Source organism: Rattus norvegicus, chromosome 6 (genome assembly GCF_036323735.1).
Source record: "Rattus norvegicus strain BN/NHsdMcwi chromosome 6, GRCr8, whole genome shotgun sequence".
NCBI classification, from domain to species: domain Eukaryota; kingdom Metazoa; phylum Chordata; class Mammalia; order Rodentia; family Muridae; genus Rattus; species Rattus norvegicus.
This window is the reverse complement of record NC_086024.1, coordinates 107,702,149-107,729,290: the sequence shown is the minus strand read 5'-3', so window position 1 is coordinate 107,729,290 and position 27,142 is coordinate 107,702,149. Positions and strand designations below refer to the sequence as shown.

Genomic DNA, 27,142 nt, shown 5'->3' with positions numbered 1-27,142 from the left:
CTCTTGCTCACCCCCTTTTCTCCCCATGGTCCCACGGTAAAGAGACAGTGACTGCTCATTGGAATGTCAAATCTCATCCTGCAGCACTCTCTTGGGGATGGAGCACAGCTTAGACAGGATGTCTCAGCACACACAGGAGTGGCTCAAACAAGAAGTTATCACGTCCGGCAGTGAAGCTGAAAGTCTGATCACGTGCCTATTCATGGGCTCTGTTTCTAAGGTGCCCGGAAACACCACATTTACATCCTCTTGATGGACACAACAACCTTAGGGATAAACCAGAACTGCCCAAATACAAGGCTATTCTCATGGCTGAAGCCAGTCTCTCATGGTCCCACCAGCCCTGAACTTTGAACTTGGAGGTGGGATGTTGCAAGTGACTTAAGCACCGGGTATCATGAGACTATGAATCTAGGCAGTGATGGCTGTGGGACACAACCTTATAAAACTCCCTTCCTGCTGCCTTTTCTCTTACTATAGCCTGTGCCTTCTCCTTTGTATATCTTACACCTATGCAGACAACATTTGGATATATTCTCTTTCAGAAAGTTGCTTTTTTAAACATTCCTTGTGAGGGACAATAAAAACTTATGATGATTTTTGTAATGAAAAAAAAAATCAAGATCATTACATTAAGAACCAAAGTTTCTACTTGACAGAAACCCTAACCTCATTGTGTGTTATTATTACCTTTAATGTTACTACCTCTAGCATCAGATCTGTTACTAAGAAAACTGAAGGGCTGTTTTGTTGTTGTTTGTCGAAGTGTTCTTGAAAAACAGCAGTTAAAACAAGTTTAAAAGAGACTGTGCTGAAGCAAGAAAATTTCTTTAACAGAACACAGACTCAAGGCCTGTCTATTTTTGCTGAGATTGTGACTATAATAAGTAAAGACAGAGAAATCACCATGACATCATTTAACACCTCTTAGGAAAGCCAGTGCTCAGTTAATGGTGATACAATTAAAGCAGGCATTCTCACACTCCTGGGGCAAAGGAGATTAGTAGGGCCTTTCACAGGAAAGAAGAGGGAAGAATAGCTAGGTCTCCTCACACGGGGAGCCCTGGAAGCATGTGGCTGTCTATAGCAGAAAAAGCTTCTAAAGCCACCTGCTGGACATTGTTCCTGCTTTGGCAGGTCCTAGGAGCTCTGTCTGCTGATCCTGTCCTTGATCCTGTCCCCAAATTCCCTTTGTCTTCATCAGTCATCCATGACCCACCCGACAGTTTCAGGTTTTCTAGTCCACTGTCCACCACTGTGCAAGCACCTTGGTACAGTGCTCTGCCTTAGTTTTCAGATGCTGAGTCTGCAGCAGACGCTTACAGCAGAAAAGCATGCTCTGCAACAGGTTAGGAACCAACCTCACAGCTTAGAAGTGACTGAGCTGCTGCCCAAGGCCTACCACCGCCACACTACTTGGTTTTGAATTTTCTGCCTTGTGAAGCTTTAGTGCATACATACTCTAACGGCCTAGCACCATGGGCAAATGAGGAGGAGAGTAAACCACTGCTTTAATCTTCTCCAGGTTTAGAGCAAACAAACACCTTAAGCCCAGGCTCGGCTTCCCACGGCATTTCATATTCCTAAGTGACAGGTTCAGGATGCCGTAATGTGTGTGATCAAGCTTAGATACTGAAGTTGAGGAAATAAGAAACTAACAAACCTCCATTAATCATCTCCCTGTCCACTTATATTCTGTGTATGTTGCTTATATCTACATATAATTGTTTATATGTGTACTCATAGCTACATTAAATAGGTACATATTTATCAGGATTTATATTTTTATAACTATGTTTGCTCCCTTGATTATACGTTATTCTTCCCAGACTTAATGATTGTTTCTTTCTTTTCCTTCTTTCCTTTGTTCCTGTTCAGGTTTCCAGTCTGGCCCATCCAGCTGGGATTCAAGTGCTTGCTGTCTTTCTGGGTCTATAGCTGCAGGTAGTAAGCAAAGCCCTATCCTGGAACTCTGAGCTTGGGGTGGCCTCGACGAGAGTCACCCAATAGTCCTTATTTTAGACATCCTTTGGGCCTTTCAGCAAAAATATGTACTAGGTGTGTGAACTTTCATTTTATGTCTTGAAAATTAACTTCCTTTCCTTCTCAGTCTCCCTTCTCTTGTCTAGAAATGTCCTGAGTATACCAGGAGTTTCCAGTCTTTCTTCCCTGGCCTTCCACCCTGTGTGTGTGTGTGTGTGTGTGTGTGTGTGTGTGTGTGTGTGTGTGTGTTTTATTTTAAATCCAAGAGATATTTTTCAATTTCATTTTCCATCTTAAATAATATTTCATAATGATTTTGGGGCTCATTTTGAATATTTCTTTGTTCTATTTCTTCTAATTAAAAAATGATTCTTGTTTTTAGTATTTTCTGTCACCATCAGCATCTATATTTGATCCATTTACTTTCCTTCTGGTTTTTTTGATCAACCACTTTCACATGAAGACTTCTTTTCATATGCCACAACAACAGGCTACTTTTTGATGTTTTAAGATAACAGAATAAACCTCTGTGTGGGACCAGGGTTTGTTTGAACAGGGTACCAAACCACCCACTCAGTGCAAGAGAATTGGTGGGGACTCAGTTATTTGCTTGGGGAAAATGACATTAAGATTACAATAACGACTTCTAGTGTTGCTTGGTTTCTGGATTCTGCATATCCAGAGCATTTCCCTATTCAACTAAAATCAGTTTTCCCAGTTTGAAGCTAAAAATGCCATGTAGACATTTAACACAGCCATTCCTACAGAAAGGAACAGACTCTGAGTTGAAGTGTCTACAGGGCAAGAAGCCATGCATCTGACCCTGTCCATGGAAGCTAGCAGCAGCTGTGGCAAAGGTCTGACGGCCAGTGCCAGCGACTAACATCTGGTGTTGGATGGCAGCATCACACTCCCTTTGTGGCAGATAAGTCATGTCTCATGTACCTAGCCTGCTGTGTTCTTGTCAGCTTCCAAGTCCTACAGCCTTCCCATGACTATCAGGTCAGTAACTGACTTGTAAACTCTCCCTGCTTCTTTAGATGAAAAGGCTTCCTCTCTGCTTGGAGATGCACAAATGCCAGGATCCCCAGCCCATATCTCCCTAGAGAACAGGAAATGAGCTTTGCCAAGCCCAGTAGAATTCCTCCACGGCAAGGGGCTCCAAGTTTACACCGGGAAGTGATCTTGGCCCTTATCTGTGATCCATCCCACATTGAGTGTGACCTTCCAAGGACTCAGACCTCCAGTCCTGTGAAGTAAAGGGGTCGGTGCTTTCTGCAATCTTTAAACCCACTCAAGTCTAAACCTTTGCCACCATGAAATTAGTTACAACCAAAACTGTTGATAATTCTACCATCCTACTTCTTTTCCTTTTACTTGCCCTTGAGTATTTTTACCTTTTGTCAGTAACAATGACAAACAGGGAAGAGAGATGCCAATTAACATAGAAGCAGCATTGGTGGCCCTCAGTGCGTCCTATCCAATGAGAATGGTTGAATAGTGCCACTCTAGACTTTACAGAAAATGTTTTAATTACGAAATGTGCAAACATATAAATGTCCACATTAAGTCACCCAGACTTAGAAAATGTCAAGATATATAATGTCAAATGTGTCGTTGATGAGAAAGAAATAAAGGTCACAGCTACAATTCCAACTCTCCAGAGACTCGTCTCTGAGGGGACTTCTCACTCTCAGCAGACACAGACATCAGCCAGGAATGCCGACAGTAGCCAGTGTGGTGTGATCCAGTGTGGTGTGATCCAGTGTGGTGTGATCCAGTGTGGTGTGATCCAGTGTGGTGTGATCCAGTGTGGTGTGATCCAGTGTGGTGTGATCCAGTGTGGTGTGATCCAGTGTGGTGTGATCCAGTGTGGTGTGATCCAGTGTGGTGTGATCCAGTGTGGTGTGATCCAGTGTGGTGTGATCCAGTGTGGTGTGATCCAGTGTGGTGTGCTGGAGGAAATGCTTTGCTCCCAAACGCTCTCTGTGCATCTCTTCTCCCATGTGAAACCAGGACACGTCCGCACTGCTACAGGAAGACACAGACCCTCCTAGCAGCTTCTAGACGTTAGTATTGTTTGATAGAGAGTATGGAACACCATTGGAACTTACTGAGTGACATCTGGACTGTTCCCATTCTTCTGTATCACTAGAGAGACAGAAGGACAGTTATTTCGTCACCTTCTTTGGGAACTTGGAACATTTTGGAACACCATCAGAGAACATCTAGGTGAGATCAAAGACATAGATCAAAGAACAGAGTCTTGGCCTACTAACTGTGCTGTCCCAAGTTCAGTGCCCAAACCCCACCAAAAGAGTCAAATTGACCTTCCAAGTAGACGTGCCATATAAGCAGCACTGTACACACAATGCCAAGTTTCCTAACTCCACCTCTGAACTGATGCCAATAGGAAAATGCAGGATATCATGTTGTTGCCTCATTGGTATGGCACTGGTGGAGAATATCAATAAGTTTCTTAATTTAATCTACTGTGTCTTGCCCACTTATTTCCTAGGTCACTGCCTCTTTGCTATAATTTAGAATATATCTAGTACTACAGATGTGAATTTTGCATTAGGTAGGGGTGTGTGTGTGTGTGTGTGTGTGTGTGTGTGTGTGTGTGTGTATGCATGCATACTTTCCCCTGTCTAAGCTTTGTCTGATTATTGTTTAAAGTATACCTTCTCACTTCCCATTTAAATTTTTTTTTTTTTGAGTCGGGGTTTTAAGTATTCCAGGGTGGCCTCAAACTCTCAAACCAACTATGCAATCAAGACTGGCCTTCAGTACCTGATCCTCCTGCCTCTAATTCCTGGATGCTGAGACCACAGGCATAAGCCAGCACATCTGGTTTATACAAGTCCATGCTAAGCAAGTACTCCACCCATAAGAGCTGCATCCCCGTACTCATTTGAATTTCTGAAAAGGTCAAATTTGTAGTCTGATCTTTCTATATATTTTTTAAAATACTCTCCCATTTTCCAGTGCTAGACACATTTTCCTCTATATGTTTAAATGTTTCTTTTCAAAATGCATGCCTTTAATTCACCCCAAACACAATTTTACTTGCCGCATTGTCCTACAACTGCTTCTTGTAGCCGGCAGTACTTTGTAATTACTGATAATAATCACAACATCAAGGACAAGTCCCTCTGTGCCTGGCAGCCTCTCCTTCTCTCCTCTCCAACTCCCCCCAACTCCATGTCACTGCTATAGCAATTCAAATATGACAACATTATAACAAATCCTACTGACCCCATCAGCACCTGCAATTAAGTTTAGAATCACTGGTCATGTTTCTTGAAAAATTCTCTTGGTTGTAGCATTTTATTTTTTAAATGCATGCATTTAAAAAAATAATTTGGGGAGCACTGGGTTCTTTTAAATGTTGAAGTTTGCCTTCAGTAATATATAGTAATATACAGTAATATACAGTAGCTCTTATTTCTTAATTCATGAAGGCACTGTACCTAGACCCAATGGCACAAATCTGTAACTGCAATGCTGGGGAGGGTCAGGAGGAGGACAGCCTAGGTTACATAGGAAGACCTCATCTCAAAATGCAAAACAAAGCATAAAGAAACTATATAGTCTTTGTTCTGTTTATTACAGGGTATATTATAATAATTTATTGTTATGACAGTAATTATGGAATCATTTTTCTATTGTTCTACTGCTGGCAAACTTCAGACTTGGTGGTCTTTTAACTTCAATCACATTAGTCCTGCTGCTGATTTCTTCCTTGAGTTATTTCAATAATTTTCTTTAAGATAATACATTCAAAATGACATTTCTCCCATTTTTATTACAGTATGAGATAGCTAGTAGTTAACAGGACAAACTTTAAGACACACTGTTAACTTTTAAAATAACGTCGTTCTACTCTATAAACATGGTTATGCAGGAGAACACAGAGTGTATGTGAAAAGATAAGAAGACAGAAGAGATGGAGGGAGCGGAAGGTTGATTCTGAGAAGGAAAATGTTTCCTCCTTTACAAGTATTTTTGTTATAAAGAAGCTTTATAACTGTGCTGGACATCACATGCATTCATTCTCTGTGCTTTTTATTAAATGCAGTGAGAGCTCAGTAACAAAATTATGAGAACATGTCCAGTGTAAAGGAAGGGCAAAGCCTCCCTTACATGAGCACTGCTTTACAATGATAAAGGATTTGCTGGACAGCAAATGAAGTGGCTCTACTCTAGGGAGCCTGCCACATTCACTAACCCAAGGGGAAGAGTGAGCTGCAGCTGGACTCAACAGCATTACTTCGTGTGGAAAGGGTAGATTACACCTGGGGCAGAATTTTTTGGAAACTCAGTGGAGTTTGGCTTGATTACCAAATTAGCTAAAGACTCTTCAGTAAAACATTAACTCCCTTCCCAAAACCAGACTTAGGAAGCTTACACATGAAAATAGTTCCAAAAAAATCCTCTGAATTGAGATCTCCAAGGTCAAGAGAAATGGAAGTCAAACAAGAATAACATTCACAGTTAATCATATAAGACAACAGGATTCGGAAAAAGTAAGGAAAAGAACAGAAAAATGAAAAATACCATGTCAAACTGAACCCTGTAAACAGAAACTCAAAATAAAATAACATTTGGACAAAAGAACTGACCCTCCTCACCATCAAGTGATAGAGTGAATTAAATTCAAGTGCTCTTGCTGGCAAGACAAAAAAAGAACATGGGGCGGAGAGCAAAAGACAAATCGTTACCCCAAGATCAGAGCAGGAGAAGGTGTTCATTATACCTATAAAGTAACTTCTGCCTACTTAAGAGTCAAGTGATTCTTGAGTCTTAAATGAATAGAGAACTAATAAAAAGAGGGAAGAGACTGCTGAAAAGTAAGAGCTGACAACAAGCTCAAGAGAGAACAAAACATCCATAATAACCCCTTTACTAACATTTATTAACACCAGAGCAAAGACTTCTGCATGACAGGTAAGTACTCTCCTTCTAAGCTACACCTCTAGCCCTGTGATGCTCTGAATATGAATGGGTCCCATAGGCTCATATGTTTAAAGCTTGGTTGCCAGGGAGTGGAGCTCTTTAAAAGGATTAGAAGGATTTGGAGGTGTGGCCTTCTTAGAGAAAGTATGCCATGGGGGTGGGAGCCCAGGCCAGGCCCAGTCTCTCTCTATCTGCTGCCTGTGGATCAGGAGGTAGCTCTCAGCCACTACTCCAGGACGATGTGTGTTGTCATGCTCCCCACTCTGATAACAGACTAAGCCTCCAAAAATGTAAGGAAGGCCCCTACTAAATGCTTTCTTTTGTAAAAATTTCCATAACCATGGTGCTTCTTCACAACAATGAAAAATAACTAAGACAAACCTCAACCTTCCATGCTGGAGGTGGAGGTGGCATCGCGGTAAGTGTCTGGGTAGTAGTTATAAGGTCCTGGGTTTGATTTGTACCACTTAGTGGGGAGGAGGATGAGATGAACTGATATAGAGGAGCTACTATTTACTGTATGTTTACTGTGTGCCGGTGAGTATGAGGAAGAGTTTATACTTAGGGATGCCTCAGTGGGGAAATGGTTATTGAGCAAACGAGATGACCTGAATTTAGACACCTGGCATCCAAGTAATGGCCAGGTACGGTGATATACAGCTGCAACCCTAACACTAAGGAAGCAGACCCGGAGTTCACTGGATGTCCAGTGTGGCCAATCATTGAGCTCTCAGATCACTGAGAGACCCTGTCTCAAAAATTAAGGGGGAGAACAGTTGAGGACGCCACCCACCTCTGGCACCAGAGTCTGGGGATACATCTTCATTGTTAGAATACTTGCCTAACATGCACAGAATCAGAGCTTGGCCCTGCGTGAGCTACAATGGGGAGAAGAGCAGGCCCTCGACCAGGAGTTAACTAGAAACACTTAGGAACCAACTGAGTAAGGATGCCAAGACAAGTGCCTGAGACTGATAAAAGCCATGAATGGCTTCATCATGAATGACAGTAGAGGACGGTGAGTCAGAGCACAGGGCACTGCATCTGACAGAACAGAGTACAAAGTGGCAACAATGTCTGAAATCCCTGTCACAGCAAGACAGACAAGAAAGGAGATTCATGGCTAAGACAATAAGGTAGAAGACACCAGAGTCCCGAACCTCAGGAGGCCAGAGTAAGAACTGCTGTGTTCAATTACAGCCTCAGCTATGTACTGAGGTCAAGGCTAGTCTGAAATAAAGACAGAAAAATGTTATTAACAGAACTCAGTTTATAATAAAACAAACAAAAACTCAAAATGCAACACACTGCTTTCAAGATATAAAAGTCAAAAAACTAAAAATTAAATATTTAATAAAATTATATTAAAACAAAAAGACAGGAAGCAGTAGTACTAGTTCTCAAGTTCTGTCCTTTAAACATGGCATCTGGTGTCAAGTAACATGTGAATTCAGAATATACTCTATACATAAAAGAAAAAGGTACCTAACACTAGTTACGCTACCATAATTTAATAAATATTGTATGTTTCTATTCTCCCCAAAGGGGTTCAAAACTGAAGGAGGATGTAAAATGTCCCCCCTTGTATGATGTTACAGTTTAGAAAGAGAGCAACAATAAGTTAAAAAGAACAACAACAACAACACATCCCTTTGAGCATAAAAGGAAGTTAACACCACACATGCCTGCAAAAGGTTAAGAACAACCGGGCACCAAAGCAGCTCCTGAAACGATGTGGTCCTGCAGGACAGTGTAAGCTTCAAAGTTGTCAGTACAGAAACAGTTACCTGTGAGCTCACTGCAGACTCACCGGTGAGTTAGATCACGGCCAGTTCACCTGTGCTGCTCTGTGCTGATACGAGTTGAAACAAATCATCTTCCTGGAGTTTTATTGCCAGTAAGAACAAATAAAATATCAACATACTGACAAAAAAAAATTCTTTTAAGAACTACAAATTTAAGCAGGGCAGTTGCAGCCTGTGCCTTTAATCCCAGTACTCAAGAAGCAGAGGCAGTTGGATATGTATGAGTTTGAGGCCAGCCTGGCCTACAAAGTGAATTCCAGGACCAAGACACCCAAGAGAAACCCTGTCTTGAAAACACCAACCAAAAAACCAACCAAACACCAAAATAAACAAAAACCAAATCAAATTAAAAAAAATTTACCAAGTATGTTTTAGTTTAAAATTAAGCAAGACCAAGTTCTCCGTGTTCCCCCATGATATAATTAACAATAAGGGAGACTCTAAAGCAGAGTATCTGTTACCCTAATATCTGAGTCCCCTAGAAAATGGCAGTCTGGCTAGAGAAAGGTGTCTAAAAGAAGAGTCTCAAGAACATGCTCCATAATTTATTCTAGGAAATCAAGAATCAAGAGAATTCAAAGGTCCAGGACTTCTAAACACATCTGAACACAATGTCCTCAGGCCCTGAGGTAAGGCACACTGCCCTCTACCTGAGCCTGGCCCTCTCTCAGCTCTTCACCACAGATTACTCACTTGTTCTGGCAAATGTGTGGAACACTAACCTAGCCCCAGAGAACAAATCAGTCTCTAAACCACTCCTGGTCTGATGAATGGAAACTGAGCAGAAGTCCGCATCACCCCCTTCTTGGCTCACCAAAGCTCCCTTGTGGAAAGGACAGGCATGGTCAGGGCTTGCTTTCCCCTTCTTTCTCTTGGAGTTCAGGATAGATAGAAGAACAACAGACCAGCTTGACAAAAGATACCAGTGGAATTAAACACAGAGAGAGCTACCAGGTCCCCAGAAGTATTACCAGATGCATGTGTCAACCTGAGAGTATTGATTCTGAGAAGGCAAACAGTATTTGCTCAAGGTGCTAGCCTGGCTTGTCACTGCATTCCTAACTGATAGGACAAATGCACCCAAACACATAACTGGTTTTCACTCATGAATAGTTGCTTGTAACTAATATTTTGATCAAAGAGCATGTTTAAATAATTAATAAGTAAAACATAACAGATGGGTATATAAGTGATAAAAATCAATGGTAAAGGTGTACCACAAAATCTAATTCCTATAGTAATGCCACTAAAATGTACAAAAAATGTTTATAAGACGCATAAGCTTGTATATTAATAAAAAGGTCTCTGCCTGTATTTCAATAGTTACCTAAGGAGAAGGACAGCGTGGTTCAGAAGAGTGAAGTCAACCCTCCCACAACCATGTAAGCTCACTCTCATGGGAGCACTCCTACTCTAGGAAGAAGAAGGCGCCTCATTTTTCAGTCATTAGAAACATGTTTTTGGAAAATTTGAAATTAACATTTGGTTAGGAAGCAAAAACAGAAAAGTTTTTATCCTGTTTATAATGATGAATCCAGCCCAGAATACTCCAATGATGAATTAAGAACTGGATACTAGTTTTAAAGGTTCTCACTGTTCTATGCTTATATATCAGATAATAAAAGGGCACAGTGTCTCATACTGTCATCTCTAAAAGCTTATTACTAACACACATGATAAAAATCATGAATTCATGTTTTTTTTACTACAATCTTAATACAAATTCTGGTTTTTCATTATTTTTTTTTTCCTGGAAGAATCCAGCGCCACTGTGGAGTGGAGGGGGTGGGGTAATTTCTTTAAGCAGTGTGCACCACAACAAATGCCTGGGACACTGTTCATGCCCCCCTCCTCTGTAAAAAGTTATCACTGAACTTAAGCAGAAAATGGAAACACACTGACAGCTACTGCTAGTTTGTATGCATTTAAAATGCTTCAAAATTAGCCAAGACTAGAATATTGAGATTTAAAACCTACATTTTCACTAGCCAATCACCCACAGGGGTGTTTGCCTGTGTGGCTCCAACCACCTCATGGTAGGTCAGCAGAGCCAGCGTTTCCCTGGGGTGCCACTGGTGCTGAACCTGGCATGCTGGCAGTGGACCGCAGCCTTGCCTGTGCTCTGTGCAAGCCCTGTACCAGTAAGCCCTCAGGCCCCGCTGAGGCCCTTTTCTAACTCTGATATCTCAGAGCTCTCCATGTGCTTGCTTTCATGTCTCCCAGAAGCATGTGGGTGAGGCTAAGGGTGCAGCTCAAGGGGAGAATCCTGGTCTAGCCTCTGTCCCTAGCACCCGGCTTATTCAAAGAATCAAACAGTGCCACATGAAGAGCCAGCATACATGCATTCTGTTGCCTGCTCTCTGAGTGATGCTCTAGGAGATGCATGATCCCTTCCGCAAGCATCTTCTACATCTTCCCTTAGCCCACAGTTCACTCATCTGTCTGTCCAAACTACACTTGCTGCTAATTTTCCAGGGGAGCATATTTCAGAAAGCGGGCCCTCCCTACCATGAGCCCCACATTAAAAGCAATATCCCATTTCATTGACAAAGGTTTAGGGAGGAACAGAACAGAGGAAAAAAGAACATGAAGAAAAATGTTTTCCAGTTCAGTCACTACTGCTTTTAACCTAAGATGCCTTTCACAGTGCTTAGCTCCACGGTGATGGGAGCAGATGAACGAGCACTGGACGAGCAAATCCCTCAGGATATTTTAAGGTTCCTAACGCAAAGCTTAATATGGAATTACAGAAACATGTAAGGTGGAAATAGACTTATACTTAGTAATGGTGTAAGTTGAACAATCTTTAGAATAGCTTTAAAATGTTATATTCCACTTATAAAAATAAAACGGAAAACAAAAAGGATTTTGACTTCATTTCTAAACTAAAGAAAACATTTCAATATCTAGAAGAGTGGGTTTTACCTGCGGTTGCCTTCAGTCTTGGCAGTATTCGGGAACATCCATGGTCACAGGACTGAGAGCAGGAGTGTGTTACTGGCATCTACTGGGAGGATGCCAGGATGCTCCAGGACAGTGGATAACTCCACAGCCAGCAGAGCTGACCCCTAGCACCTTGGTAAAAAGCCACAAGCAATGACCACAGTGCTGAGGGAGAAAGGGCTGTCAGAATCTAGGGACTCACTGGCTACTGTACATTCCAAAGCCAGTGGGAAACCCTGTCTCAAAAAATAATGTGGTAAGGGACAGCAGCAGACAGTTGCTGCCAAGCTCTGGCTCTTTTAAGGGAAACAGGTGAACCTGCCCACACTCATACTCAATGAGAAAAGGCCTCTCAGAGCTGGCTATAAAAGGAGGCATTCTGGGCTGACTAGAAAATGAGCAGAAACCCCAACACATGAGCAGACATTATGTCTGAGGTAAAGTAAGCTATTGTGGCTGGAAAAAGAGGGGGACTATGACATAAGATAAGAAACAGATGGGTATCTGACTACGAGAAACCTGGAGACTTTGAAAATGGGGTTAAACTTTAAAAGCAGCGTGCCTGGAGATGTAGCTCAATGGCAGAGCAGTAGCTTAGCACGCATGCCTTGGGTTTGATGCTGAGTACCATTAAGAAAAAGGAAAAGGAAAAACAGAGAACTGGAACAGGCACACAGTCCCAGTTCTTCAGGAAGTTGAAGCAGATGGATCCTTTGAGCCCAGGACATTAAGGCCACCCAGGCAAGAAAGCAAGACAAGACCTTAGTTCTATGCAGAGGTTTCATCATAAAGGGGTGGTTGGGTTCCAAGCCCTGCTCAACATGTGTCCCAGCAGAAGGAAGTGAACAGGTCTGGGTATTAGCGGTGGAACCTTTAAGACATGCTGCTGATCAGCTACGGTTTAAAGCTGAATCAAATCAAGAGCAACTCCACAGCACTCAGCTGGAGCAATGAAGTGAGAGTCTTCCATTCTGAGTGAGAGAGAGACAGCTAGAACACTGACTGCAACAATCGGTAGCCTTTCTACACAGCAGGGTTCCCAGGTACCAGGAGGAGACCTTCACCCCAGACAAGATCTCTCCCCAGGAGGTAACTGAGCCCGCTATCCATGGGAGTGGGGCACTCGGGAAGATAGATGAAGTACCAGTCTGAACAAAGGCTGAGCAGAGACACAGGACTGGGAGTCAGAGAGAGGCAGTATTTAATGTTGTGGAACTAGGGTGACACCCCTCAGGAGTGGAAGGAAGAGGGCACAAAACAGACCTGGCAACTTTTCATAGGCCAAATTACTTAAAGGCACTGACTCCTGTCTTATAGAGAAATGTATAGTGCCTATACATTGAAGATTATGCCTGCTGACTCTGCAGAATTCACTAGAAAGTCTGAATGCAAAATAAAGTGCACATGTCGGATGCTGTGCAAGTCACCTGAGGCTCTGTGGCTTAGACCTTGAGCACAGATCTTCCAGAGCACACCACCAGCAGGTGCATAAATCAGGCTTACCAGCTTGACGTCACAAGTGGCCTCTTTTTCGTCCTATTTCCAGTCTCACTTCCCATTTTATCTAATAGTCTCCAGCAAGCATAACCCTCAGCACCCATAATCAAAACACAAAACATTTTCACCACTTAGCTCAAAGGACACAAGTAAACTCCTGGGGAGAGAGGTCATCTGAGAGCACAAGCTAGTCAGCCACTTGGCCACTCTGGGCTGCCATTTAACTGGGTGCACTGGTTTTCACAGAAAAGGACAATCACTCATGCCTCAACAGATGGTCCATTTAAACTAGGAGATTAGTACAATGTGTTTGGTAACCTTTGTTGAGTCACTGCACAGAAACCTCTCGATTGGTAAATTTGTGACTATAACTAACAAGTGTCAGTGGCTGACTTATCTCTGTCCAGTGAATCTGGACAGAGATGATTACAATGAGTAAAACACCTAAATGATCCAGAGAGGTCCAGAAGCCTGGGATAGCTGTTGGAAGAACTAACAAAGAGCTCTGAGCTAGGAAGGATAAGAGAAGGAGGGGTTGGGGATTTAGCTCAGTGGTAGAGCACTTGCCTAGCAAGCACAAGGCCCTGGGTTTTTCCACAAGAAGGGAGCAGTAGAGGAAAGAAAAGTGAGCATATGAGAAATGAGAACCTCCCAAGGAAAAAGACTTGGTACCGGGAAAGGGGAGATTTCAAAGAGAAGCAATGGCAGGGAAAGGAACCCATCAGTGACTGAACCCACAGATCCACTGATGCAAGGCCTTCTATGACAGTGTCAGGGGAGACACTGCAGACCTTCTGCCAGCACACAGGACAGTCAAAAGCCACATTACCAGGTTTAACATAACTGAAGTACCCACATTTCTATGTAAGGAAACTCAGAAAAAAACTGGGGACCTGCAATGGACTAAATAACCTTGGCCAAGGGAGAGGCATAGTTAGAAAGTAGGTGTGGCCCTGCTGGAGTAGGTGTGGCCTTTCTGGATGAACTTTGTCACTGTGGGAGTGGGCAATAAGATCCTCCTCCTAACCTTGTGGGAGCCAATCTTCTCCTATCTGCCTTCAGATGAAAATGTAGAACACTCAGGTCCTTCTGTAGTACCATGCCTGCCTGGACACTGCCATGCTCCCTCCTTGATGATAATGGACTGAAACTCTGAAACTGTAAGCCATCCCCAATTAAATGTTGTCTTTTTAAGCATTGCATTGGTTATGGTGTCTCTTCACAGCAGTAAAACCCTAAGACTGTGACCAAAGCTCTGAAGAGAAAGAGCCTTGGTTCGAAGAGACCAAAGTCTTCATTCCCATCTCATGGCCTCTCCCTCCTCTCCACCCCATTCTGAAATAGAAACGTGTTGGTCTGCTCTGCCCCTCGGCATAAATGCCAGAAGACACACATGCGAGCTTCTCCAAACCACACGTGCCTCAAGGGAGACGCATCAGGAAGGGGGTGCTGTTGTCTGCAGACCCTGCTGCTGCAGCACATAGATCCAAAGGACAGGCATCTGGGGACAGACAGACAAGACTCCGGTCTGCTGCCCACTAAACTTCATGGGATGTACTGCCTTCTGAAGGCAGGTTTCCCTGTGACAGTGTCAAAAAATTACTCCCGAGGCAGTCATTCTAAGCTGTGGTTCCATCTCGAGGAGTCAAAGAATATTAAAGTTTTCAGAACAAAATCTTAATTCACTAGTTCATGGGGGACCAAACAGCAAAACCGTACAGATAGTTGTAAACTAACCCACAGGGAAAACTAGACAGTTCTTTGTCTTGTCTTAAACTTAAGAGAAAATCATTCCTTGTTCTCCAGAAAATATAGAACTCCCAGCGGAAAATTAAGGAAGATTCTTTTATTTTTATTAAGTTCAACTGATTTCATGGTTTCCCTGCAGAATTAACAAAAGAGGGATTATTCTGACAGAAAATTAGAATATTTTAAAAGCAAGCTTATTTCTAGTACATCAGCCACTCAGTCAAGCTCTATGTTAACTGAGAATCAACCATGGAAACTGACCAGATGGTGAAAAGTTAGCTGTGGTTCAAAAGCCACCCTGAGATCCTGATCAGAAAACAGGGCAGCCATGTGAACAGCTGGAGAAGCAGTGGCAGGCTTCAGTTGTCATGGGGCAGCAGACCCTTTATCTGGACACTCTTCCAATCTTCTTCCCAGCTCCAGCCACTCTGCACTGTCGGCTACAGCTCAGTCCACTGATAAGGAGGAGGAAGGAATGCTGCTGGGAACACAGGCCCGGGTGAAGGAACAAGACTGAAGGCTGAAAGACCCACTGAAGACAGTCTGCATCAGAATCTCATCCCCTACACGAGCCTACCGACGGTGTGCCTGTACCTGCCGATGGTCTATCTGTCACGGTGTGCCTCTACAGGAACAGCAACTGCATGTAGCCCACTGACTCCCAGACTGCTGGAATTCTAGAATCCATGCAGCAAACGAGCAGCTAGGCTGCGTCCTCTAAGTCACTACCATCCTAGCTGAGAGGAGTTAACTGAAATCAATCTGTTGAATGTTGTTCCATAAAACCATCCATGCATACAAGACAAGAGCTTAAAACCACCATACTAACTAATCACACAGCATCTCTGTGTACCACACAAAGCCACTCAAAGGACAGCAGACAGCAAAGGCAGCTAGGACTTTTATCATTTATTTGGTGATAGGTCTTATGAAGCCAGACCAGGATTATAGGAGTATGCCACCAGGCCTGGCTCAATTACTGTTTTTAAATGATAACACTTTGAATTGAAATTAAAAGATACTTTCCACAAGCATTCAAATGAGACACCACAAAAGGCAAAGCTCCCTAGGGCAGCTTGCATTCCTTACTTGGAAAGCAGGGAACAAAGCTCCCATGTGCTGCTTATGCTGCAATGTATCTAGGAAGAGACTCCGGGTGAGCACGGCTGTTGAACTCAGACATGTAGAAGCAGCACACTGGAAAAGAGGACTGTGGCATTCGAGCCACTTTTAGCATTTGTGAAGGATGTCAGAGAATAAATACCCCACAAAGGATACTTTCCTACCACAGCAGATATCTGAAATCCAGACAGTAATAATTCAAAAAGTTATACACGTAGCACGATGGAATGCAGTGGGGTAACCACAGTGGATATTCCTGCACGTTCTCCGTAACATAGCTCTGTTAAGTTCGCTAAACTATTACAGCACAATGGAAGGGAGCACAGGAGAGAGGATGAAGTAGAACAGACAGACTTCAAAACACCAGAGGGGTGCAGACACTCGCTTGCTCAGCCCTCAATTGCTGCCACACACGGGCTCTCAAAATCTGCCTTTTCTTTTCTGTCTTTATTACAGGAGCAGAGCAATTTCTCCAAAATTACTGGCCTCTCTACTTAGCAGCTGTTCATGTGGTGCCTCACAGAAAGACAGACCGACACACACACACACACACACACACACACACACACACACACACACACACACTCTCCCTCTCCCTCTCTCTCTCTCTCTCTCTCTCTCTCTCTGAGGGGCGGGGATGGAGTAATATACCCTAAGCCTTCGCACAAGGCTCTCACGGCTGTCAGTCTCAGGACATCCTGGGGAACAACTGGTGTCCCCGGCCCTGCAGTGGTGTGCTCTGAGTTCCATGTGAAGATGCCATACGATGACATCAGTGATGGCCATGTCTGGGTGGTAAAGCAGAGGTGGTTTTCAGCCTTCTGTTTCTTTATTGCCTACAGTTCAAAAGTATTCGTCATTCTACACGGAAGCTCTTCTAATCTCTGCTCCCGGGCTGTTAACTAACATTCTGATACTTTGAGCAAGTGCACTAGAAAGTATGCTAGTTTAAATGATCATCAAAGTTCAAGAAACTGTGTGATGGCCCACACCTATACCCTGAACACTCGGTGACTCAGGCTCAAAAGTACCAGAAACGTGGCACCAACCTAGCCTCAGCTACACTGGGTTACAGGACGGTCTTATAGTAAGAACCTATTGCAAAAAACAGTAAACAGAAACAACAGGGCAATTAGAGAACTCAATCCCAAAAAGATGCTGGAACCTGGACCTTTAGAACCAGATTTCACATATGAGGAGATAGTTTCCTACTGGCTTCTTCACCTTTAAATGGAGTCATGGGCTCAAATATTCAGACAAAACAGAGACAGGGGCAATCTGAACAGACTTTGTTTTGAAGGGCTTTCCAGATTGCAGAAGGGACCCCTAACACCACATACCAAACTATCTTAATTATAAATGGGGCTGGGGGTGAGGGGCGATGAAAAGAAAGTGGTAAGTCGTTCTGGGATCAGTCTTCATTCAGAAAAACTGAGAAGGCATTTGCTTCTGGAGATTAACTAGAAATTCTCGCTATGTGCCTTTCTACCCACAAACTTTAGAATTCGTGGCTGACCTTTACACTCAGTGCACCCACTAGCAAGAGACATTCCCCACACCATAGAGAGACAATTTACTCAAGTGACTTAGACAGTATCGACTGATGTCACGTGGTCACTAATGGTAAACACTGCACTTCCAGTCAGCTACTAAGGTGCTGGCTAGTGACTCAGCTATTCCCACAATATACAAACTAGGGGCACTGAGGTTGAGCGATTTGCTTGTGGTACTACAGAATGTCTCTTGGCTCCTAATTACAGAAAGAGAATGGCTGTGAGGTTAACTCTAAACACGTCAACAAGTCTGTATGAGAAACAAGATGTTCTTAGTGAACAGGCATTTTTTATAACAGTCTAAATCCCTAATCCAAAGGCTTTGAGATTTCTATTTGAAAACAGATCTCAACTAATAAATTTTATCAAGAGTATTTACTAGCAAAAAATATTTACTAATCAGCTTCTTAGAAAAATCACCCTAAAATCTTGTAATATTAATTTAAACAACTGATTTTCAACAACTCCAAAATAAATGAGACAAAGTCTCACCAAAAAAAAAAAAAAAAAAAAAAAAAAAAAAAAAAAAACCCAGCCCAGCTCACATGCATGCAGTACAACACAGACCAAGCACTGGATTCACGTACAAGTCACAAGGTAAGTTAAAGTTCTCTTCTACTTCCTGACAAAACACAGTCCTCTCAGGCACCCACCCATATATATTCTATAGGGGAAATAAAATGTGTCTACACTACAGAGTCAACTTGCATTACAGGTGAGGGGGTCTTTTGCTACTGAACAGATAAGCCTACATGCTACTGGACAGATAAGCCTACATGCTACTGGACAGATAAGCCTACATGCTACTGAACAGATAAGCCTACATGCTATTGGACAGATAAGCCTACATGCTCTTGCACAGATGAGGAGAGCTAGGAAAAACTCACATAACCACAAAAAATTAAGAGACACTCTCTCTGTCTCAAAGAACGGTTACAATTGTCTTCAGCTTTCAATGATCATTTTAAACCTGCTCTAGAAAAAATTAAAATGTAAAAAAAATTTTACCATTTTAATATTTAAATTAAAATATACCAACATTATTATTAGGAATATAAGATTTAACTTTATGTAATGAACACAATACATGACTTCCACCCACTTTGTTCCCAGTAAGTCACTGGGAGCATCACTCTAAGAAAGGAAAAATATCGAGCTTCCGTTCTAACTATGAAAGATTAAGGGTGGGAGTTAGAAGGAGGCAGGCAGACACAGTAGTGCTCAGGTTTGCTGCAGCCTCAGGAGTCCTTTGAGTGTCAGGCCACACTCAGTCCTGGCCATTCCCTTCAGAAGGGCAATGGTGGGCACTGAATACAGTGGGGAGGCCAGCAACAGTTCCCATCTTGTTCACTTAAAAAGGTGCAAGCTGGTTCAGCCTTCTAGAAAAGACCTGGAAACCAAAAACATTCTTCTGCTTCTCAGCCATGCCCTGCCAACCTGCCCTGATCTCCTTTTCTAATTACCTAAGCCTCAGAGCAGAGACTAGAGAACATCCTGGGTGATCTGTGCCTGTTTACATGATCCACTCATTGCTTTCCTAGACTCACTAGGCTATGGCCAACAATCTCTGGTGCAGAGGGCAGAGACTAATTACAGGTCTGAGTTCATGAAGAAGCTCCTCAGCCCACAAAGGCACAATGTCCTTCTGAGGAGAGAAAACAATCCAAGTCAACAAGTCTACCCTCAGGTTAAAAGAAGACACAAGTCTACAAGAAACAGAGTAGTGTTGGTGAACTGAACTGCCTGTAGAAAGACTTCGGTAGGCTAAGCTTGAAAATCAAAAAGTGCCAAAGTCATTTAAAAAGGAAATAGACATAAGGCTCATTACAGACTTAGGAGTTAAATTCCATGGGTCAAACATCCAAAATAACTTTATTTAAATGCACACACAGTCATGCATAAGTTTGTATATGTGTTTATTTAAGACAGCATCTTACCAAGTAGCCTAGGCTGACCTGGAACTCACTATGTAACTAGGCTGGCTTCAAAATTGGACATCTATCTGCCTCTGCCTTCTAAAGGGCTAAGATAAAAAGTGTGCTCTACCGTGTTCTGCCTACAATATACTGAACATATTATGTTGCCAACAAATGTTTAAGATTTGGTATACTTTCTTACAAGCTTCATGAACTGAGTATTACCATGCTGTACCGCAAATCCAACAGGCAACCATTTATTTCTTAGGAACAGTACCTCATCATGTAGCTAAGACTGGCTTTGAGTATATGATTCTCCTGCCCCAGCTTGCAGAGTGCTGGGATTGTATGTGAATGTATTATGCCACATCTGGCTAAAAAGCAACTTTTAAATGCAAGATTTTGGATCTGTGATGGCGGAGACAATTCAATTGGTACTTGCTATATATACACTGAGTTCAGTTCCTAGACTCATCTAAACTGGCATGACAGCAACGATCTGGGGCCTTGCTGGGTCGAGAAATTTAACTGAAATGGCGAGTTCCAGATTCAGTAAGAGACCCCAGCTCAAGATGGGACCAGGCATGGAAGCAGACACTGAAAAGGCAGAGGCAGGGGGATCCCTGTGAGTTCAAGGGTAGCCTGGTCCACATATAGTTCCACAACAACCACAAATACATACCTGAGAGATCCTGTCTAAACCTCCCACCCAAAAGAAGATGGGGAGCAGTAGAGGGTACCCAAACATTAATCAACCTCTAACTTTCACATACGCATGCATGTGTGAGCAGCCATGCACAGGTCAGTTTGTGTATGTATATGTGTTATGTATATGTCTGTGTATATGTATGTATACACACACACACACACACACACACACAAAATGATTCTGAGTCCATGGTTTAATGATGGTTGTGAGGAAAATTACAATTAAAAAAAATTTAAGAACCCACTCTATTAATAACAACAGAACACATGTATGAAAGACAAAGTTCTAAAACTTAATTTCAATAAAAGACATTGATTTTCTTCCTGTACAGATAAAAGTATGGAGGGGAAAAAAACGTAGTTTACTTTTTAGCAAATACTAAACATTTAAATAAACATGACCCTTGTGGAATAAAAAGAAGTGTTTCTGTGCCGATGGGATAAGGGTCTCTGAATAAAGGTACAACTGTACTCACTGTTCCTGCCCCTGAAGGCAGCACTCCCACTGCATGCCAGAAACCCTCCAGCAGCGAGAGAGATGTTTTGATAATGCACAAGTTAAGTGGCTTACACTTTGTCAAGAATGCTACTACGTAGGGGTTGGAGATATGGCTTGAGGTTTAAGAACATTGGCTGCTCTTACAAAAGATCAGGGTTTGGTTCCTGACACCTAAATGGTGGCTCACAACTGGGTGTAACTCCTAGAGGACCTGGTATCCTCTTCTGGACTCTGTGGGCATGTGTGGACAAATATGCATATGGCAAAACACTCACACACAAGATTAAAAACAAAAACAAAAGGAAAGAACGCTGGCTCAGAGGCACAGCAAAGCCTCCTGAAGAGGCTACCAGTGACAGAGGTGTTGTGTCAGAATGGACTGCAGTCAGCTTGGGGAGGGGAGAGATCTCTTCTGTAAGCACTGCCACAAATAAAAGCAGTAGAATGGGGGCTGGGGATTTAGCTCAGTGGTAGAGCGCTTACCTAGGAAGCGCAAGGCCCGGGGTTCGGTCCCCAGCTCCGAAAAAAAGAACCAAAAAAAAAAAAAAAAAAAAAAAAAGCAGTAGAATGACAAACTGGTCAGCTTAGAAGGCCCAGAAGGAAGCTCTGTGGGACACCAGCTACTGCTCTAGTGCAGAAACACAGATGAAATGTGTGCAGAGCCTGTGCCCTGGCTGCAGAGTGAAAACTACTGAGGGAAGGAAGTGGCTCAGAGGTGGTGGTAGCGCCCTGTGATATCCCAAAGCTGCAGACTTCAGAGTAGGAAAGAAAATAGCCTAAGTGTGCAGCCAAGGGAAGAGCTTTGGAGGGCAAGCGCAGTAAAAGCCAAGGCAGACTAGCCAAGCAGCACTGGAGGTGCCAGTGGCACAGCTTTCTGTGGCTAAGCCACAGCCCTGCACTGCCCTTGTAGCTCTTGTAAACCTCCTTGTGATTCTACAGTGGTGTGTGGCATCTGCTTTTCTTCTTTCTTCTTGAAGTTAAAACAAACCCAAATCAGGTCTGGTAGAACAGAGCTGTGATCTCAGTGGGAGGTGGAGGTAGGTGCCAGGGCTCAAGGCCAGCCTCAACCATACAGCAAGGTCAAGGCCAGCCTCAGAGACATGAGACCCATCTCAAAAGTAGACAAAGGCATAGTGATGGGGGGGGGGGGGCAGAGAAAGGGAGCACAGGCTTTAACTGCTTGATGTGACTGACAAAATTCTCCTGTGCTAAAGAGATGAATGGATGTGTATTTGTTCTTCTTCACACCATTTTTGCATCTGAAGCACTCATTAATTTTTTAAAAACAAAAACAAGTGTTTTAAAACATAAGTATGTGTTCTAGGAAACAGAACAGGTCCATGCTGCCTGTGGACACATTTTTTTTCTGAGAACAAGGCTAGTGCCCATGGCCCAGACCCTTTCTAGCCTCTGTGGCCAGCTGAGTAAGAGGCAAAAGCTTCTGGACGAAAATGAAAACGAGAGAGCATTTCAAAGTTGCTCCGTTACCCTCACATTTTGAACACTAACTCACTACAGCTGACTCCTGCTGAGAGCGAAGAGGATGCCAGTCAACGCGGACACCGTGCCAGTTTAATTTAATGGTATTATTTTGCCTTGCTTTGCAATTACTCCCACATCCCCCGGGGGGAAACTAATGGATTACTAAAAATAAAATGGGGATTAAGTGAATCATTCGGGTGTTTTGGCTCCTAACTCAAACTGGCTTTAACATAAAGGAAATGGACTGGCTCAAACACTGCATATCCCAAGAGGGACAGGCTTCAGGGCTGGTTGCCCTGGGTTCTGGATTCTAGACTTCGTCTTCCTCCCTGTGTGGTTTTCTTGCTCAGGCTGAAGCCATACCAGAGCTCACAACAGCATACAGTTATATTCAGGGAGAGAAGCTGAGGCTTCCCTGCTCTGTCCTAAGTATGAGATGACTTCTGCCAGAAGATCCAGGTACACCTGCCTCAGGGTCTCCAGCTTCAGGGTTACCCACTGGGGTATGTCTCTTGCTGCAACCCTAGTGTAGGGTCTCACAAGCTAGAACTGGAGCACAGGGCTCTTTCTGAGACCATCCCCCTGGCTAGACATTGCCTCAGAGTGGACGATGGAGCCAGGGCTGGCAAACCAGTTGTGGACATGGTAGCTTGGGACTGCAGCTTACCAGGCCCACCCTTCAACTGGACTCAGCTTCCCTGACCCAGAACACTAAGAACAGACAGCATGTGTACAACAGTCCAGCACTGGTGCCCACTCTGCTTGCCTTTGCAGACAAACAGTGTGTATACAGGAACATGTAGGTCATGACGACATTGTTTTTCTTGCTTTTATATTTCTCTCCCTGCAATCAGAAACTCAAAACATGCATATTGGTTTAACTAAATGATAGTCCACTTGCCCACATGCATCTGGGGGCTCCATCCCCAGGAAGATATTCAAACCCAGAAAGTCAAAGTTTGCAACATTAAGCATGGCGTGGCTACTCACTGTATTCTGGTGCCATGACCACAGACGTAAGACAGCAGCATCCACACTAATGACACATGACCTGCAAACAAAGAGGAAACACTTGTAAGAACTATGAAAGACCACCAAGACTACACTGCTCACACAATCTTGACGAAGGACCTATGTTTGAGGTGGACAGGCTAGCATTTCTGAAGCAAGCAGCATTAATTATATTAGACTGCAGGTATTAAAACACTAGTCCATTATTAATATTTCTAAGATTATCTATGTCAACTGTAGACCAAACTTTTTTTTTTTAATCTATTTATTTTGAGACAGATCTCTAGTATCCTGACTGTCCTGGGACTTGGTATGTAGACCAGGCTGCCCTTGAACTCGCAGACATCTTCCGGTGCCGCTGAAGTGCTGGAGGTTAAAGCTGTGCACTTCCCACCCAGCCTTGGACTTTCTTTTTTTTTTTTTTTAAACTTTATTTTCATTTACACGTGTGTGTGTGTGTGTGTGCGTGTGTGTATTAAGTACATGTGCTTCTGGGTGCCTGTGGAGGCCAGGAAGGGGCAGTGGAGCCCCTGAGGCTGGAGCTGCTGCTGGGAACAGACTGGGTCTCTGTAAGAGCAGGAGGCTCTTTAACTGCTGAGCTGTTTCTCCAACCCCAGGTCCAACTTTCTATAATTAAAATAAGCAACACATTTCAACTGAGAAATACTGTTCTGGACTTCTAAAACAAAAGTGAAAAATAAGAAATGAACCTCAAACATTATGTAGATTTAAAAGAGAATGTAAGAAGCATGTTAGCCTGATCCCTACATCACTTAATTAACCTATTCTTAACATAGCATAGACCTGGGTAAGCCAGCTTCAATTTCTCAATCTCTACAGGAATCTGAGGAAATAGGCCTGAGCAGAAAAATAATGCACATATCTGCCTCAACAAAGTCTCTTGGAGACTGGAATGGCTTTTTAATATTCACGAATGAAATATCTGAGTGCTTGCTGCCCAGCCTGAAGATCTAGTAAGAGTACTGTGGGAACCCACCTTGACCGCATGTCTAGCAATTTGGGAGGCTGGGGAGTTAAGGCCAGTATAAGTAACATTGCAATAAACATAGAAAATATTAATAAAACATCAAAACACAATAGCAAATCACACCCTCAAAAGGACCTTATGATGGTTGTTTTGAATGCCAACTTCCCAAAACCTAGGATTTCCTGAGAACCAAATTTGAATTGAGCAATTATTTAGATCAGACTACCCTGAGGACATGTCTGCGGAGGATGGCCTTGACTATTAGCAGATAAAGGAACACTCACTCAGACCACCTCGGGAAACACCAGTCCATGATTGAGAAGCTCTGAAATATATAGGGTAAGAAAAGGCTAAAAGAGAGGAGGGGCAGGGAGCATGCGGTGTTCGTTTCTCATTGCTCTTGACTGTGGTGTGCTGTGTCTTGTCACATTACCAATGATTTGTTTTAAAAAGGTTTGTGGAGCTGTGAAAGGGAAGCTGGGAGAGCAAAAATAGAATATGACATTTACAACACACTTATCCACCACCAAAGGACACATTCCAAATACATGAAGAACTATCACAAATAAGACAATAAAATGGCAGGCCACCAGATCAGACCTCACAAGTGGCCAGCATGCCTCTGGAAACACCCTGGCTCGTCCACCACTCTCACAGCACAAGTACAACTGCATTAGCATCATGTTCCACTACAAGGTACAGGTGCTGGCTACCGTAGCTAAACTTGAAAACTCAGACATATTATACTTGAGATAAATTCCCCTAGGATTGGGGGGGGGGGCACCCATGTTAAAGCTTCCACAAGGAATTAGAATTCGTGGAGAGTTGGGATGTTACAGACACTGGGCTAAATTACTTTGGGCTGCCTTTAGTCTCTTTAATAGACACCTACTGCCCACCTCTATCTGACCACCCATTTGACTATCAGGGGAGACCTTCTAGAATGTACCAAGAGGCTAGCAGTTCACCAGTCCCAAACCAAGAATAGCACCATAAAGCATCTGAGTACTCGTACAAGACTTCCTCTCTGCTGTAGCCCTCCTACCTAAATTTCCCATCGACATACTTCAAAAGTGCCTTGATCCATTGCTTTCTTTTGTTCCATAAAACTCCATTAAACTGGTACCATTTGGAGCAGGTTTCTCATGGCCATGTGAACCTGAGGTCCTAAGCCATGGATGTTATTATTTGGCCTAGAAATAAACTTACACTTCTTCCCTTTGAGGTGAGAGCATATTTGCATCAACAGACATCTTAAGATGCAAACAACTTAATTCTCATGCATTGCTGATCTGTGAAAACTGGAAAACCATACAGATTACAAATATACCTATCTTCCTGAACAACTGTCCGCTAGGAAGGTACACACAGATGTCCCTGAGACACTCTGAAAACATCAAAAGAAACACGAATACTAGTAGCAGAACCTGGTGACAAGCCTGATCGGGCACACAGAGGAGTGGTGTATAGGAGCAGCCAAATGACTGTCTTTGTAATGACCAGACACAGTATTTCATGATTTGCTGGCCATAAGCTCTCTGTCTACCTAGCTATCTTTGAAGGACAAAAGCTGCCAAAGACCTTGAGTTTATCCCAATAAAATCTTATTTATGAAGACAAGCAGCCTATACAGTATAGTTTTGTCTGCCACAGAGCAAGGTAGGAGGGATGGACCAGAGTCATATAATGCTGATGTTCTGACCAGACTCGCACAGGAACCCAGATGAGGGACTGCTAAGTGACTCTTCTCTGTGTTCAGAACAGTTAAGGCTGGGGCAAGGACTAATACAAGGTTCTTCAAATACAAAGCTATTTTTACAGTTATGTTTGATATGAAAAAATCAACTGTGCTGTCTCTGATTCAGCTGCCTTCATTTTGGACAGAAGATGGGGCATCTTAACAGTTATTATATCAGGAGGGGGATGACATCAGAGGCCGTCACACACTGCTGCAGCGAAGCCTATGCCCCCAGCAGCATGTAAACAGATGCACACAGGACTTGGGGAATGAGCTGCAATCACAAACACAGGGACAGCAGAAGGTGAATGCCATAGAGAGGAGAGGACAGAGAAGAGCAGCAGGCAGGAAGGCAGAGAGCCACTGACCTAAGGCCCTGCGCTTTAACACCGTCCTGAAAGCAGCATCAGCATCTAGGAAATGTGGCTCGGGCACTGACCTTGACTTCCAGCTGAAAGTACCACCTGCTTACAGCTCTCAGGCTTTAAAGGATCAAAGCAAACACAACGCCAAGGCAACAGCTTCTTCCACTCTCGATGACGTGGGAAATCTTAACTTTTCAAGAAGCAGCCCTGACTCTGACTACTTCAGACTTCTAAGTCTGCATACTTTCCATAGCTTGTGTATCTTGAGTTGGTCTCACATTAATTGTGATAATCCATTTTACCATAAACTTTAACTCACTATTGTAATTTGCAGAATGGCAAACAAATGATTAGGAGAGGTAGAAATTACACCGAAGACAAGGACCACAGACCACAGCCCCACAGTGCAAACTGCATTTCATCCCAGCGGGCTTTACCAAGAGAGAAAAGGAAAGGGGAGAAGAAAATGCTCGGGAGTGGAATCCGTTCACTCCACTGCACGGCCGGCACAAGCGGGAAACTGGAATGCCCTGGACGCTGAACCAGAAAGATTAGGTCCAGGTACATCTGCAAAGTGCAGAAGCAAAGGGGCCTCTGACTGACCATCTGCCACCCTTCCCTGCAGTAGGCCTTCCCCTGAAACAGGAAAACTTCAATGCAGAGGTTTCTCCCTGTGCCTTAAGGAATGCTCCAGAAAGACAAAGTTGGCTAAGTGGATGTACTAGCTGGTTTTGTGTCAACTTGACACAAGCTGGAGTTATCACAGAAAAAGCAGCCTCAGTTGTGGAAATGTCTTCAAGAGACCCAGCAGTAAGGCATTTTCT

At 43.3% G+C, this 27,142-nt stretch overlaps 1 protein-coding gene and 1 long non-coding RNA gene across 12 annotated transcripts in view; one reads left to right on the top strand and one right to left on the bottom strand.

The window, feature by feature from the left end:
• The window catches only part of Sipa1l1 (signal-induced proliferation-associated 1 like 1), a 279,045-nt gene that overhangs the window by 120,323 nt on the left and 131,580 nt on the right, over nucleotides 1–27,142 (bottom strand). For 6 of the 11 annotated variants that reach the window (XM_039111779.2, NM_001389245.1, XM_063261545.1 and 3 more), the window contains one exon: nucleotides 23,207–23,267. The gene's annotated coding sequence lies outside the window, so the exon portion shown is untranslated. Of the gene's footprint in view, nucleotides 1–4,097; nucleotides 4,149–23,206; nucleotides 23,268–27,142 lie in introns of those variants that run through there. The other 5 variants (XM_063261547.1, XM_063261548.1, XM_063261549.1 and 2 more) reach the window with 3 other exon arrangements.
• LOC134479448 (uncharacterized) lies at nucleotides 12,500–15,967 on the top strand. Its single transcript, XR_010052743.1, has 2 exons — nucleotides 12,500–12,779; nucleotides 15,354–15,967. It is a non-coding gene; the product is annotated as an uncharacterized LOC134479448 (long non-coding RNA).